This window comes from Heptranchias perlo, chromosome 19 (assembly GCF_035084215.1).
Source record: "Heptranchias perlo isolate sHepPer1 chromosome 19, sHepPer1.hap1, whole genome shotgun sequence".
NCBI lineage: Eukaryota > Metazoa > Chordata > Chondrichthyes > Hexanchiformes > Hexanchidae > Heptranchias > Heptranchias perlo.
In genome coordinates this window covers 7,269,774-7,284,921 of record NC_090343.1, presented here as the reverse complement: position 1 = coordinate 7,284,921, position 15,148 = coordinate 7,269,774, and the positions used below count along the sequence as shown (strand labels likewise).

Here is a 15,148-nt window from a genome sequence, read left to right as displayed (position 1 = left end):
CTTTCTGAGCAGGATCTTAACTTTCTGAGCAGGGTCTTAAATTTTTGCTCAGAGTCTTAACTTTCTGAGCAGGGTCTTAACTTTTTGCTCAGAGTCTTAACATTCTGAGCAGGGTCTTAACTTTCTGAGCAGGGTCTTAACTTTTTGCTCAGAGGCTTAACATTCTGAGCAGGTTCTTAACTTTCTGAGCAGGGTCTTAACTTTCTGAGCAGGGTCTTAACTTTTTGCTCAGAGTCTTAACTTTCTGAGCAGGGTCTTAACATTCTGAGCAGGGTCTTAACTTTTTGCTCAGAGTCTTAACTTTCTGAGCAGGGTCTTAACTTTTTGCTCAGAGTCTTAACTTTCTGAGCAGGGTCTTAACTTTTTGCTCAGAGTCTTAACATTCTGTGCAGGGTCTTAACTTTCTGAGCAGGGTCTTAACTTTTTGCTCAGAGTCTTAACATTCTGAGCAGGTTCTTAACTTTCTGAGCAGGGTCTTAACTTTCTGAGCAGGGTCTTAACTTTTTGCTCAGAGTCTTAACTTTCTGAGCAGGGTCTTAACTTTTTGCTCAGAGTCCTGATTTTCTGAGCAGGGTCTTAACTTTTTGCTCAGAGTCTTAACTTTCTGAGCAGGGTCTTAACTTTCTGAGCAGGGTCTTAACTTTTTGCTCAGAGTCTTAACTTTCTGAGCAGGGTCTTAAATTTTTGCTGAGAGTCTTAACATCCTGTGCAGGGTCTTAACTTTCTGAGCAGGGTCTTAACTTTTTGCTCAGAGTCTTAACATTCTGAGCAGGGTCTTAACTTTCTGAGCAAGGTCTTAACTTTCTGAGCAGGGTCTTAACTTTTTGCTCAGAGTCTTAACTTTCTGAGCAGGGTCTTAACTTTCTGAGCAGGGTCTTAACTTTTTGCTCAGAGTCTTAACTTTCTGAGCAGGGTCTTAACTTTTTGCTCAGAGTCTTAACATTCTGAGCAGGGTCTTAACTTTCTGAGCAGGGTCTTAACTTTTTGCTCAGAGTCTTAACATTCTGAGCAGGGTCTTAACTTTCTGAGCAAGGTCTTAACTTTCTGAGCAGGGTCTTAACTTTTTGCTCAGAGTCTTAACTTTCTGAGCAGGGTCTTAACTTTTTGCTCAGAGTCTTAACTTTCTGAGCAGGGTCTTACCTTTTTGTTCAGAGTCTTAACATTCTGTGCAGGGTCTTAACTTTCTGAGCAGGGTCTTAACTTTTTGCTCAGAGTCTTAACAGTCTGAGCAGGTTCTTAACTTTCTGAGCAGGGTCTTAACTTTCTGAGCAGGGTCTTAACTTTTTGCTCAGTGTCTTAACTTTCTGAGCAGTGTCTTAACTTTTTGCTCAGAGTCCTAACTTTCTGAGCAGGGTCTTAACTTTTTGCTCAGAGTCTTAACTTTCTGAGCAGGGTCTTAACTTTCTGAGCAGGGTCTTAACTTTTTGCTCAGAGTCTTAACTTTCTAAGCAGGGTCTTAACTTTTTGCTCAGAGTCTTAACTTTCTGAGCAGGGTCTTAACTTTCTGAGCAGGGTCTTAACTTTTTGCTCAGAGTCTTAACATTCTGAGCAGGTTCTTAACTTTCTGAGCAGGGTCTTAACTTTCTGAGAAGGGTCTTAACTTTTTGCTCAGAGTCTTAACTTTCGGAGCAGGGTCTTAAATTTTTGCTCAGAGTCTTAACATCCTGAGCAGGATCTTAACTTTCTGAGCAGGATCTTAACTTTCTGAGCAGGGTCTTAAATGTTTGCTCAGAGTCTTAACTTTCTGAGCAGGGTCTTAAATTTTTGCTCAGAGTCTTAACATCCTGAGCAGGGTCTTAACTTCCTGAGCAGGGTCTTAACTTTTTGCTCAGAGTCCTAACTTTCTGAGCAGGGTCTTAACTTTTTGCTCAGAGTCTTAACATCCTGAGCAGTGTCTTAACTTTTTGCTCAGAGTCTTAACTTTCTGAGCAGGGTCTTAACTTCCTGAGCAGGGTCTTAACTTTTTGCTCAGAGTCTTAACTTTCTGAGCAGGGTCTTAACTTTCTGAGCAAGGTCTTAACTTTCTGAGCAGGGTCTTAACATTTTGCTCAGAGTCTTAACTTTCTGAGCAGGGTCTTAACTTTCTGAGCAGGGTCTTAACTTTTTGCTCAGAGTCTTAACATTCTGAGCAGGGTCTTAACTTTATCAGCAAGGTCTTAACTTTCTGAGCAGGGTCTTAACTTTTTGCTCAGAGTCTTAACTTTCTGAGCAGGGTCTTAAATTTTTGCTCAGAGTCTTAACATCCTGAGCAGGGTCTTAACTTTTTGCTCAGAGTCTTAACTTGCTGAGCAGGGTCTTAACTTTCTGAGCAGGGTCTTAACTTTTTGCTCAGAGTCTTAACATTCTGAGGAGGTTCTTAACTTTCTGAGCAGGGTCTTAACTTTATGAGCAGGGTCTTAACTTTTTGCTCAGAGTCTTAACTTTCTGAGCAGGGTCTTAACTTTTTGCTCAGAGTCCTAACTTTCTGAGCAGTGTCTTAACTTTTTGCTCAGAGTCTTAACTTTCTGAGCAGGGTCTTAACTTTCTGAGCAGGGTCTTAACTTTTTGCTCAGAGTCTTAACTTTCTGAGCAGGGTCTTAACTTTTTGCTCAGAGTCTTAACATTCTGAGCAGGGTCTTAACTTTCTGAGCAGGGTCTTAACTTTTTGCTCAGAGTCTTAACATTCTGAGCAGGGTCTTAACTTTCTGAGCAAGGTCTTAACTTTCTGAGCAGGGTCTTAACTTTTTGCTCAGAGTCTTAACTTTCTGAGCAGGGTCTTAACTTTTTGCTCAGAGTCTTAACTTTCTGAGCAGGGTCTTAACTTTTTGCTCAGAGTCTTAACATTCTGTGCAGGGTCTTAACTTTCTGAGCAGGGTCTTAACTTTTTGCTCAGAGTCTTAACAGTCTGAGCAGGTTCTTAACTTTCTGAGCAGGGTCTTAACTTTCTGAGCAGGGTCTTAACTTTTTGCTCAGTGTCTTAACTTTCTGAGCAGTGTCTTAACTTTTTGCTCAGAGTCCTAACTTTCTGAGCAGGGTCTTAACTTTTTGCTCAGAGTCTTAACTTTCTGAGCAGGGTCTTAACTTTCTGAGCAGGGTCTTAACTTTTTGCTCAGAGTCTTAAATTTCTGAGCAGGGTCTTAACTTTTTGCTCAGAGTCTTAACTTTCTGAGCAGGGTCTTAACTTTCTGAGCAGGGTCTTAACTTTTTGCTCAGAGTCTTAACATTCTGAGCAGGTTCTTAACTTTCTGAGCAGGGTCTTAACTTTCTGAGCAGGGTCTTAACTTTTTGCTCAGAGTCTTAACTTTCGGAGCAGGGTCTTAAATTTTTGCTCAGAGTCTTAACATCCTGAGCAGGATCTTAACTTTCTGAGCAGGATCTTAACTTTCTGAGCAGGGTCTTAAATTTTTGCTCAGAGTCTTAACTTTCTGAGCAGGGTCTTAAATTTTTGCTCAGAGTCTTAACATCCTGAGCAGGGTGTTAACTTCCTGAGCAGGATCTTAACTTTTTGCTCAGAGTCCTAACTTTCTGAGCAGGGTCTTAACTTTTTGCTCAGAGTCTTAACATCCTGAGCAGTGTCTTAACTTTTTGCTCAGAGTCTTAACTTTCTGAGCAGGGTCTTAACTTCCTGAGCAGGGTCTTAACTTTTTGCTCAGAGTCTTAACTTTCTGAGCAGGGTCTTAACTTTCTGAGCAAGGTCTTAACTTTCTGAGCAGGGTCTTAACATTTTGCTCAGAGTCTTAACTTTCTGAGCAGGGTCTTAAATTTTTGCTCAGAGTCTTAACATCCTGTGCAGGGTCTTAACTTTCTGAGCAGGGTCTTAACTTTTTGCTCAGAGTCTTAACATTCTGAGCAGGGTCTTAACTTTCTGAGCAAGGTCTTAACTTTCTGAGCAGGGTCTTAACTTTTTGCTCAGAGTCTTAACTTTCTGAGCAGGGTCTTAACTTTTTGCTCAGAGTCTTAACTTTCTGAGCAGGGTCTTAACTTTTTGCTCAGAGTCTTAACATTCTGTGCAGGGTCTTAACTTTCTGAGCAGGGTCTTAACTTTTTGCTCAGAGTCTTAACATTCTGAGCAGGTTCTTAACTTTCTGAGCAGGGTCTTAACTTTCTGAGCAGGGTCTTAACTTTTTGCTCAGAGTCTTAACTTTCTGAGCAGGGTCTTAACTTTTTGCTCAGAGTCCTAACTTTCTGAGCAGGGTCTTAACTTTTTGCTCAGAGTCTTAACTTTCTGAGCAGGGTCTTAACTTTTTGCTCAGAGTCTTAACTTTCTGAGCAGGGTCTTAAATTTTTGCTCAGAGTCTTAACATCCTGTGCAGGGTCTTAACTTTCTGAGCAGGGTCTTAACTTTTTGCTCAGAGTCTTAACATTCTGAGCAGGGTCTTAACTTTCTGAGCAAGGTCTTAACTTTCTGAGCAGGGTCTTAACTTTTTGCTCAGAGTCTTAACTTTCTGAGCAGGGTCTTAACTTTTTGCTCAGAGTCTTAACTTTCTGAGCAGGGTCTTAACTTTTTGCTCAGAGTCTTAACATTCTGTGCAGGGTCTTAACTTTCTGAGCAGGGTCTTAACTTCTTGCTCAGAGTCTTAACATTCTGAGCAGGTTCTTAACTTTCTGAGCAGGGTCTTAACTTTCTGAGCAGGGTCTTAACTTTTTGCTCAGAGTCCTAACTTTCTGAGCAGGGTCTTAACTTTTTGCTCAGAGTCTTAACTTTCTGAGCAGGGTCTTAACTTTCTGAGCAGGGTCTTAACTTTTTGCTCAGAGTCTTAACTTTCTGAGCAGGGTCTTAACTTTCTGAGCAGGGTCTTAACTTTTTGCTCAGAGTCTTAACTTTCTGAGCAGGGTCTTAAATTTTTGCTCAGAGTCTTAACATCCTGAGCAGGATCTTAACTTTCTGAGCAGGATCTTAACTTTCTGAGCAGGGTCTTAAATTTTTGCTCAGAGTCTTAACTTTCTGAGCAGGGTCTTAACTTTTTGCTCAGAGTCCTAACTTTCTGAGCAGGGTCTTAACTTTTTGCTCAGAGTCTTAACTTTCTGAGCAGGGTCTTAACTTTCTGAGCAGGGTCTTAACTTTTTGCTCAGAGTCTTAACTTTCTGAGCAGGGTCTTAACTTTCTGAGCAGGGTCTTAACTTTTTGCTCAGAGTCTTAACTTTCTGAGCAGGGTCTTAAATTTTTGCTCAGAGTCTTAACATCCTGAGCAGGATCTTAACTTTCTGAGCAGGATCTTAACTTTCTGAGCAGGGTCTTAAATTTTTGCTCAGAGTCTTAACTTTCTGAGCAGGGTCTTAACTTTTTGCTCAGAGTCTTAACATTCTGAGCAGGGTCTTAACTTTCTGAGCAGGGTCTTAACTTTTTGCTCAGAGGCTTAACATTCTGAGCAGGTTCTTAACTTTCTGAGCAGGGTCTTAACTTTCTGAGCAGGGTCTTAACTTTTTGCTCAGAGTCTTAACTTTCTGAGCAGGGTCTTAACATTCTGAGCAGGGTCTTAACTTTTTGCTCAGAGTCTTAACTTTCTGAGCAGGGTCTTAACTTTTTGCTCAGAGTCTTAACTTTCTGAGCAGGGTCTTAACTTTTTGCTCAGAGTCTTAACATTCTGTGCAGGGTCTTAACTTTCTGAGCAGGGTCTTAACTTTTTGCTCAGAGTCTTAACATTCTGAGCAGGTTCTTAACTTTCTGAGCAGGGTCTTAACTTTCTGAGCAGGGTCTTAACTTTTTGCTCAGAGTCTTAACTTTCTGAGCAGGGTCTTAACTTTTTGCTCAGAGTCCTGATTTTCTGAGCAGGGTCTTAACTTTTTGCTCAGAGTCTTAACTTTCTGAGCAGGGTCTTAACTTTCTGAGCAGGGTCTTAACTTTTTGCTCAGAGTCTTAACTTTCTGAGCAGGGTCTTAAATTTTTGCTGAGAGTCTTAACATCCTGTGCAGGGTCTTAACTTTCTGAGCAGGGTCTTAACTTTTTGCTCAGAGTCTTAACATTCTGAGCAGGGTCTTAACTTTCTGAGCAAGGTCTTAACTTTCTGAGCAGGGTCTTAACTTTTTGCTCAGAGTCTTAACTTTCTGAGCAGGGTCTTAACTTTTTGCTCAGAGTCTTAACTTTCTGAGCAGGGTCTTAACTTTTTGCTCAGAGTCTTAACATTCTGTGCAGGGTCTTAACTTTCTGAGCAGGGTCTTAACTTTTTGCTCAGAGTCTTAACATTCTGAGCAGGTTCTTAACTTTCTGAGCAGGGTCTTAACTTTCTGAGCAGGGTCTTAACTTTTTGCTCAGAGTCTTAACTTTCTGAGCAGGGTCTTAACTTTTTGCTCAGAGTCCTAACTTTTTGAGCAGGGTCTTAACTTTTTGCTCAGAGTCTTAACTTTCTGAGCAGGGTCTTAACTTTCTGAGCAGGGTCTTAACTTTTTGCTCAGAGTCTTAACTTTCTGAGCAGGGTCTTAACTTTCTGAGCAGGGTCTTAACTTTTTGCTCAGAGTCTTAACTTTCTGAGCAGGGTCTTAAATTTTTGCTCAGAGTCTTAACATCCTGAGCAGGATCTTAACTTTCTGAGCAGGATCTTAACTTTCTGAGCAGGGTCTTAAATTTTTGCTCAGAGTCTTAACTTTCTGAGCAGGGTCTTAACTTTTTGCTCAGAGTCTTAACATTCTGAGCAGGTTCTTAACTTTCTGAGCAGGGTCTTAACTTTCTGAGCAGGGTCTTAGCTTTTTGCTCAGAGTCTTAACTTTCTGAGCAGGGTCTTAACTTTTTGCTCAGAGTCTTAACTTTCTGAGCAGGGTCTTAACTTTCTGAGCAGGGTCTTAACTTTTTGCTCAGAGTCTTAACTTTCTGAGCAGGTTCTTAACTTTCTGAGCAGGGTCTTAACTTTCTGAGCAGGGTCTTAACTTTTTGCTCAGAGTCTTAACTTTCTGAGCAGGGTCTTAACTTTTTGCTCAGAGTCCTAACTTTCTGAGCAGGGTCTTAACTTTTTGCTCAGAGTCTTAACTTTCTGAGCAGGGTCTTAACTTTTTGCTCTGAGTTTAAACATCCTGAGTAGGGTCTTAACTTTCTGAGCAGGATCTTAACTTTCTGAGCAGGGTCTTAACTTTTTGCTCAGAGTCTTAACTTTCTGAGCAGGGTCTTAACTTTTTGCTCAGAGTCCTAACTTTCTGAGCAGGGTCTTAACTTTTTGCTCAGAGTCTTAACTTTCTGAGCAGGGTCTTAACTTTCTGAGCAGGGTCTTAACTTTTTGCTCAGAGTCTTAACTTTCTGAGCAGGGTCTTAACTTTCTGAGCAGGGTCTTAACTTTTTGCTCAGAGTCTTAACTTTCTGAGCAGGGTCTTAACTTTTTGCTCAGAGTCTTAACTTTCTGAGCAGGGTCTTAACTTTTTGAGCAGGGTCTTAACTTTCTGAGCAGGGTCTTAACTTTTTGCTCAGAGTCTTAACTTTCTGAGCAGGGTCTTAACTTTTTGCTCAGAGTCTTAACTTTCTGAGCAGGGTCTTAACTTTCTGAGCAGGGTCTTAACTTTTTGCTCTGAGTCTTAACTTTCTGAGCAGGGTCTTAACTTTTTGCTCAGAGTCTTAACTTTCTGAGCAGGGTCTTAACTTTCTGAGCAGGGTCTTAACTTTCTGAGCAGGGTCTTAACTTTTTGCTCAGAGTCTTAACTTTCTGAGCAGGGTCTTAACTTTCTGAGCAGGGTCTTAACTTTTTGCTCAGAGTCTTAACTTTCTGAGCAGGGTCTTAACTTTTTGCTCAGAGTCTTAACTTTCTGAGCAGGGTCTTAACATCCTGCGCAGTTCAAAGTCTCCCTTGCGGGTTTCATGAGGCAAGGCGTACGTCACTGACGTTGTCAATGCTATCTGGTTGCCATGGAGTCAGTCCCCACCCCTTTTCCCGCGAGACGGACGTGATGCGTTGTCCCGCCCCGCCCCGCCCCTGCATGGTGACGGTGGGAAACCCTTTTAGTGCTGCCGCTGGCGGACTGGACGGAACCGGCGCCATTTTGTAATCACTTTCGTCGTCGAGGTCGCTCGTTGGTTCTGTGTCCGTGAGGCAGGTTGTGAGAGAGAGAGAGCGAGAAAAAAATACACGCATACACACACATATACAGCATATATTTAATTTAAACGCGTTTTTACTTTCTACGCCCTTTTAAAAAAGATTCTTTGCCTCGCAGATCCGTTTTTTTAAAAAAAAAAGTCGATCTATATATATATATTTTTTAAAAATCGGCTTCATAGAAAATCTTGACGAGGCCTAAGGGCGGAAGACGATCCAGAGCAGCAAGGCCTGAAATCGAGAGAGAGAGAGAGAAAAGGAATCAGGCCGAGGAGAAAGGCTTTCAACGTTCAGACTCGACCGCACTCGCTAATTCTTTTCATTTTAAGGTAATTTTTCCCCCGATTTTATTTACTGACCTTCGCTGAGACCGCGTGTCTCTTTTTATATATTATTTTAACGGTATGGAACAGGCCTCGGTTGAGTCGCACGGAAAACCTGAGTGGTTTTTTTAAATTAAAAGATTATATATTTTATTTTTTTTTTAAAAAAGGGCAGGTTTAAAAAAAAATCTTACGGTTTCAGCGATCGAATTAAACCGATGAGCGAATCTCTCTGCTAGTGAGGATTTTTAGTGAACTGTTTCTTTTAAAACGTCGAAGTTTTATTATGCAACACACTCGGGTGTGAGTTCTGTGCGTTTCGACACACAATCTGCTGTTTTGCGTAAGAACTTAAGATTTTTTTCCATGCCTTGATCCCCCTCCCCCTCCCCCCCCCCGCCAAGATATTAAGTGGCAAAGAGTTGATTAAAATAGATTTTATTCTTTTACAAAAAGTTCTTCTCTTAAATCAAAATTATTTTGAAAATGTGAAAGTCCTAGACCACCAAATAAAGACTTTATTTTGTGCAGAGGAGTCTGAGGATGTTGAATACCCTGCTAGAAATAGGAGTGGAAGCAGGATTCACCATAGTTTTTAACAAGGGAAGTGAATAAATATTTGGAGGGGGGTGGAATTTTTAGGTAAATGGCACTAAGTGGGTAGCCGTTTGGAGACCTGGCACAGCTACGCCAAAATAGCTTTGTGTGCTGTAACATTATATGATTCTAGGACTTGGTCAGATTGGCAAATTTGAGAGAGGAAAGTCAACTTCAGTTATTTTTTTTTGAAAGAGTACTCTACTGTAAGTTGTGGAGGAGGGGGGGTTAAGATTATTCCTGAGACTATTAAGTTGTAGGAATTTTTGTGCAGGTGTACTTACTGAACACAGCGCAGGGAAACCATCTAAATTTGAAAAATGTGTTTTTACGACCAGGCTAGTCTTAACCTGTATTTGAACTGCCTAATTTTTGATATAAGATGGTTCACTGGAGTTTTTGTTAAATGTTCATCTTTTGAGAGGAGATATGCAGTTTTTAAAAATGGACTGTTTCAGGCTACATCCATATTTGAACCAATAAATACTGAACGCTGTACAGTAGAATGAGTTACAGCCCTTGAGGTTGCATGCACTTCTATGTAGCAGGCACTCCATTGCCATTCTATGCGGAGGAGGGAAGAACGATTTTATTATATCAGCCCTGTTCATTCTTTAGAGTTAGACACTAGTTCCAAGGTGTCTTAATTCTGAGGATCCATTATAATGTTACCATGAGGTTTAATTAATTGAAAGCTTACGTTTTGATCTTATAGTTTTGAGCTTTTCCAGGTCCCTTAAGAATGTTCAGACTACGTAATGCTTGTATGAGAAATTTCTTCGACCAGTGAAAGGAGTATTTTGCTGTTGATTGACACAGTTCTGTAGAGTGTGTGAATTCTAAAAATTTGTGAGGTATTAGTTTTGAAACTCCCAACTTTACATTACATTAAAAGCCAAATTTTGTGTTTAAAATGGGTGTGGATTACCCATTCAAAATCACAATGTGTTCTGATAGTATACATGGTTGTATTATTGAAAATGTATGCTCATTAGAGCATGTACAGTTTGAAAAGTAGTTTTCTAAACAAATTTAATTTTGAGCATACAAGTGCTACTAAATTGATGGAATGGCACATGAAATTTCAAGCCCTCCTAATTTTTGCAGGATAGGAACAGGAGTAGGCCATTCAGTCCCTCAAGCCTGTTCCGCCATTCTATCAGATTGTGGCTGATCTGTACCTCAACTCAGTTTACCCGCCTTTGCTCCATATTCCCTGCCCATGTGACCTCTGATGTAGGGGTCCACGGATGGGGCAGATAGGTTCTGACCCAAACAAGGCTCCCGGAACCAGCTGCAGAGGCATGAGTTCCAAACTAATTCCCAGGCTTTCTGCAATTCTGGTAGATTTATTTTAGGAGCTCACCGGAAAGGCCCACGGATTTTCTAGTGTCACAAATCATGCAATTTCTGCAAATTATTTATCATATCTTGCATCTAGCAAGCACGCCCTGTAAGTGTTGCACTTATTTCCTGTAACAGGGAACGTAAGATATTCAGCCCCTGAAGCCTGTACTGCCATTCAGTCAGATGCTGGTTGATTTGTACCTCAACTCCAGCTACCTGCCGTTGCTCCATATCCTTTGATACCCTTACCCAACAAAAATCTATTAATCTCAGTCTTGAAAATTTTAATTGACCCAGCATCCACAGCCTTTTGGAGCAGAATGTTCAAGATTTCCACTACCCTTTGTGTGGAAAAAGTGCTTCCTGATTTCACTCCTAAATGACAATGCTATAATTTTAATATTATGCCCCATTGTTCCACATTCCCCCACCAGAGGAAATAGTTTCTCTTTATCCAACATATCAAATCCCTTTATCATTTTGAAGATCTAGATTAAATCATCCCTGAATCGTCTAAACTCAGCGGCATGCAAACCAAGTTTATGCAACCGGGTCACATAATTTAACCCTTTAAGCCCTGGTATCCTTATGGTGAATCTGCACTTTACCCCCTCCATATCTTTCCTAAGGTTTGGGCTCAAGATTCAGCGCAGTACTCCAGATGGGGGTCTCACCATGGCAACTGAAACATCGCTTCCAGTATTGAGAGAGAGGCCAACATTTCATGAGCCTTTTTGATTGCCTTTTAGTGATTTGTTTACATGACGCCTAAATCCCTTTGCTCCTCCACAGTTCCAAGTCTCTCACCATTAAGAAAATATTCCAATTTGTCTTTCTCAGATCCAAAGTGGATGACCCCTCACTTCCCCACATTGAACTCCATCTGCCATAGTTTTACCCACTCATTCTGTATATGTCTCTTTGTAACTGCCTGCTCTCATCTGCAAACTTGGATACACAACTTTCTATTCCTTCATCCAAGTCATTAATATATATGGTGAAAAGCTGAGGCCCCAGTACAGATCCCCGGGAAACACCACTTGTCAATCAGAGAACATTCCCTTTATCCCTACTCTTCATCTCGTACCTCCCAACCAATTACCATCTTCAGTTCCATGTGCTTTTATGTTTGCTAATCTCCTGTGCAGAGCCTTATCAAATGCCTTCTGGAAGCCCATATAGACAACGTCCATGGATACACCCCTATCCACCATGCTAGTGACCTCCCCAAAAAAATTCCACTAGATTAGTCAGACATGGCATACCCTTCACACATCTATGCTGACTCTTTGATGGGCTCATACTTGTTCAACTGTGCAATCTCTCTGTCCCTGATAGACTCCAATATTCCCCACTACTGATGTTAAACTGACAGGTCTATAGGTACTTGGTTTCTCCCTACCTCCCTTCTTAAATAATGGAGTGACATTTATAACTTTCCAATCCAAAAGCACAATTTCTGAATCTAGAGAGCTTTGGAAAATTATGACTAACGCATCTGCAATTTCCTCACCTATTTCTTTTAATACTCTGGTGAAAGCCATCAGATCCTGGAGATTTTTCTATCTTAAGTCCTGTTATTTTCTCCATTATCATTTTTGTACTTATTAAATCCCTAAGTTCCTTCCCTTGACTTATTTTTAAGTTTCTTTGTACCACTGCTATTTTGTCCTCTTCCTCTAATGTGAAAACGGATACATTTGACAAGTCTGCCATTTCCTCATTGTTGATTTATAGTGTCGCCTGCATCTGTCTTTAATGGGCCCATGTTCCACTCTTCCAATCTCAATATATTTTATAAAAACTTTCGCTATTAGCATTGACATTCCTTGCAAGTTTAATTTCATAGTCTTTTTTGCACCTATTACTTTCTTTGTGTTCCTTTGTTGCTTTTTATAGTTCTCCCATTATGTTGGATTTCCACTTTTCCTTGCATTTGTGTAAACCTTTTCTTTTAGCTTGATACTGTCTCTTACCTCATTTGCTGACCTTAACTACACAAGTGGAGCCTTTGCCTTTTAGGGGTATGTACTGGTTTTGTATCGTACCGAATACTTCTTTGAATACTAGTTTTACTACTGTTTGCTCCTGCTAAATATGTGATTATGCTAATAGGCTTTTCTTTTTGATAGATTTTGGGTAAATTAACAAACTTGTCAGATGGAAAAGCTAACCAAATAGATCCATTAAATTGGTCAGGTAAATTTTACTTTTATTTCTGTTTGTTTATAATTTTTGACTTCAATTGAGGCTGGCTACTTCAGGACAACTAATACTAAGAAATGGGCCCAAAAGATCAATGTGTTGAAGGAAAATAATTTATTATGTCAACTGTAACTTTCCATTTTTCTGTCTTCAGAAATTAGTTGTCTCATCCGTGATGCGAACAGTCTTTCTGATGTCTTTGAAGATTATTTAACAAGGCACCAATGCTGTATCAGCATGTTTGGACAAATTCTAGTAGTAGGATTGTGTCTGTCATTTCATAATGGAGACCCTGTATGCCTGTAAGGTTTAACATATTTGTACAGTGCCATGCCAACGCTGATGAGGTCCCTGCCATCACTTTTTTTGCCCATGATGTCATAAATGGGGTGATTATGCTAATTTGTTGAAAAACAAATTTTCAGTTTTGTGTGGGAAGGTCCACAATAAATGCTTATTTTATGTAACTTTTCCATGATATTTGTTTTGGAAGATCATTCTGTGGATTAAATCATCCAGTTTTAATGGATCTCGAGAATTAAAAACCTTGGCCATTTTTCTCTGTAGGCCAACACAAATATTGGAAGGAACATAAGTATATTTCTATGTCTTCTTTTTTAGAAATCTAAATTGTGCAAAGAAAAATGTATCAGGCAATGTAAGTATGCAAATTAAGTACAATTCATGTAAATGCAATCCGGATGGAATCAAATTATCATGTCAAGTGGTTCTGTAGGTAGATACCGTGGAATTAAATTGTTATCTAGGGTTTGCCAGATAGTTGATCTCTCCCAAAGTTGTGGGGGCGGGAGATGAAGGAGTACTGTCCTACCTTGCTGAAGAATGCTTTATGCATAGTTTTAAAATGAACCATTTCGTACCTAATGTGCTATAGATTCTCCTGTATTGTTGACAAAGGATGGCTGATTTTCAATGGACTGCAAAAAGAAACCCCATAAAATATATTATTAAATGTCCCTATATTTCAAGGATAGAACCCTAATTATGCTGTGGCTTGCACTTCAAAATTAGTGATAGTACAAATTATATAACCAGTCCAATTTTAAGAAATTTTCACTAAGCAATTTTTTATCCACCTAGACCAGTTGTGTATATCAGAATTCCACTGTAAAACTATTCCTTAAATTTCCTCCTACTGTAAATGGGTCAGTTTTGGAATCAATTTTTTTTCTGTTTTAAGAAGTAGCTGATGGCCTTTGCAGCACTTCAATTTTACACAAGTAAACCATGTTTGTTTTCACGACAGTACATTGTTTTCCCTAGTACACAAGTAAATGAGTTTTGTGGAAGACACATGATGGAAAATTAATAATGGGGTATCACATGGAGAAGAAATGGAATCAAAAATATTAGTGATTTAAATGGAAGAGTCACAGCCTGAATAATCTCCATGTAAAGCATTTTATATTAATAAGATGAAAATTATTTTTATTTCAGGCCAAAGTAAAATCGTCCTGAGACAAATTACATGAAACTGGGGCAATTTTTCATATAATTTAACTAAAAATGACCATCTTAAAAGTATCAATGCATTTGTCACAGTCCTTTAACAATGCTTGTTACATCAGTGAAACATGATGAGTACACAACCACGGTAAGTGGCCAAATTCCACATCTCACATGAAATATAGAATCTAATTTTAGCCTGAAGAAATATTATTGCCTGTTTAAATTTTCACTCTATGCTGAAACTGATTATGACTTAAATTAATTTTCCTCATTTGAATCTCTGGGATTCAACATCATTGGTCCTGACTTGAAAGCAAAAATCAATGGTCTTGCCAGAGCCATGAGGGTATAGTGTCCAGCTGGCCACACGCAGTGACGATCTAATCTTGTCTAAATGTACCACACTGCAGTGTGATTGAGCAAGATGAAAAAAATCCCCTGAACCAAAAAAATTGAATGCATTTTCTGCAGATGTTTTAGCCTCCATATATTTGGTGTAGTGTTACTGATTGCCCTGGGAAGATATTTGGTTGGTTCAGCTGACCTTTAGAATGAGGTACTGCTGTTATATTTACCTTCAATTTTAAAAAAATCAATAAATCAAAATATGTATTGCTAAAAAGGCTGCCATAGGAGTGCTTTTTACACTGGGGTACTCCACTGTTTTTAATAATCCAAAGAGTTTCATTTAAGTCGGTTCAATTGCATTTAGTAGTTATATGGTAATTTGTGTTTTTTGACTGATTTTTCCAGACAATGTATATAAAGTAATTTATCTTAAACCTATATTCTTTAGTTTAGACTGTTCTGGTATTGCTGAACATGTCTAATTTTTGTGTGCCATGTATGATGCTTTTATTTGTGGACTTTTACAGTTTTTGTCTGAAAGCTGCTTCTCCTGAAATCCTTAAGGACACCAGTGGCATCATCTGTGTAAACTGGAGATTTATTAAAACATTCACCTAAAGTTTTCACATAACGAAAACTTTACTACCGTTGCTTTAAATATAATCTGCAGTGTATATGCATTGTGCGGCAAAAATGTTAAAACACCAAGTCTGATTCTCAAATGTAATTATGCTTATTGCTGTACTTTTTTTTTGGTTTGTGGGTGGGGGTGTGCAGTATGCAATTAATTTTTGCTTATGTAATCATTGGATCAGAAAATACAATAGCTAGATTTGAAGTTCCACCAACTTATCAATCAAGCAA

General features: G+C 39.4%; 1 protein-coding gene across 1 annotated transcript in view; it reads left to right on the top strand.

Annotated features, from left to right (window-relative positions):
- Positions 1 to 7,945: 7,945 nt before the first annotated feature.
- The window catches only part of rbm39a (RNA binding motif protein 39a), a 42,394-nt gene continuing 35,191 nt past the window's right edge, over positions 7,946 to 15,148 (top strand). Inside the window, exon 1 of the mRNA XM_068000242.1 lies at positions 7,946 to 8,323. The gene's annotated coding sequence lies outside the window, so the exon portion shown is untranslated. The remainder of the gene's footprint in view (positions 8,324 to 15,148) is intronic.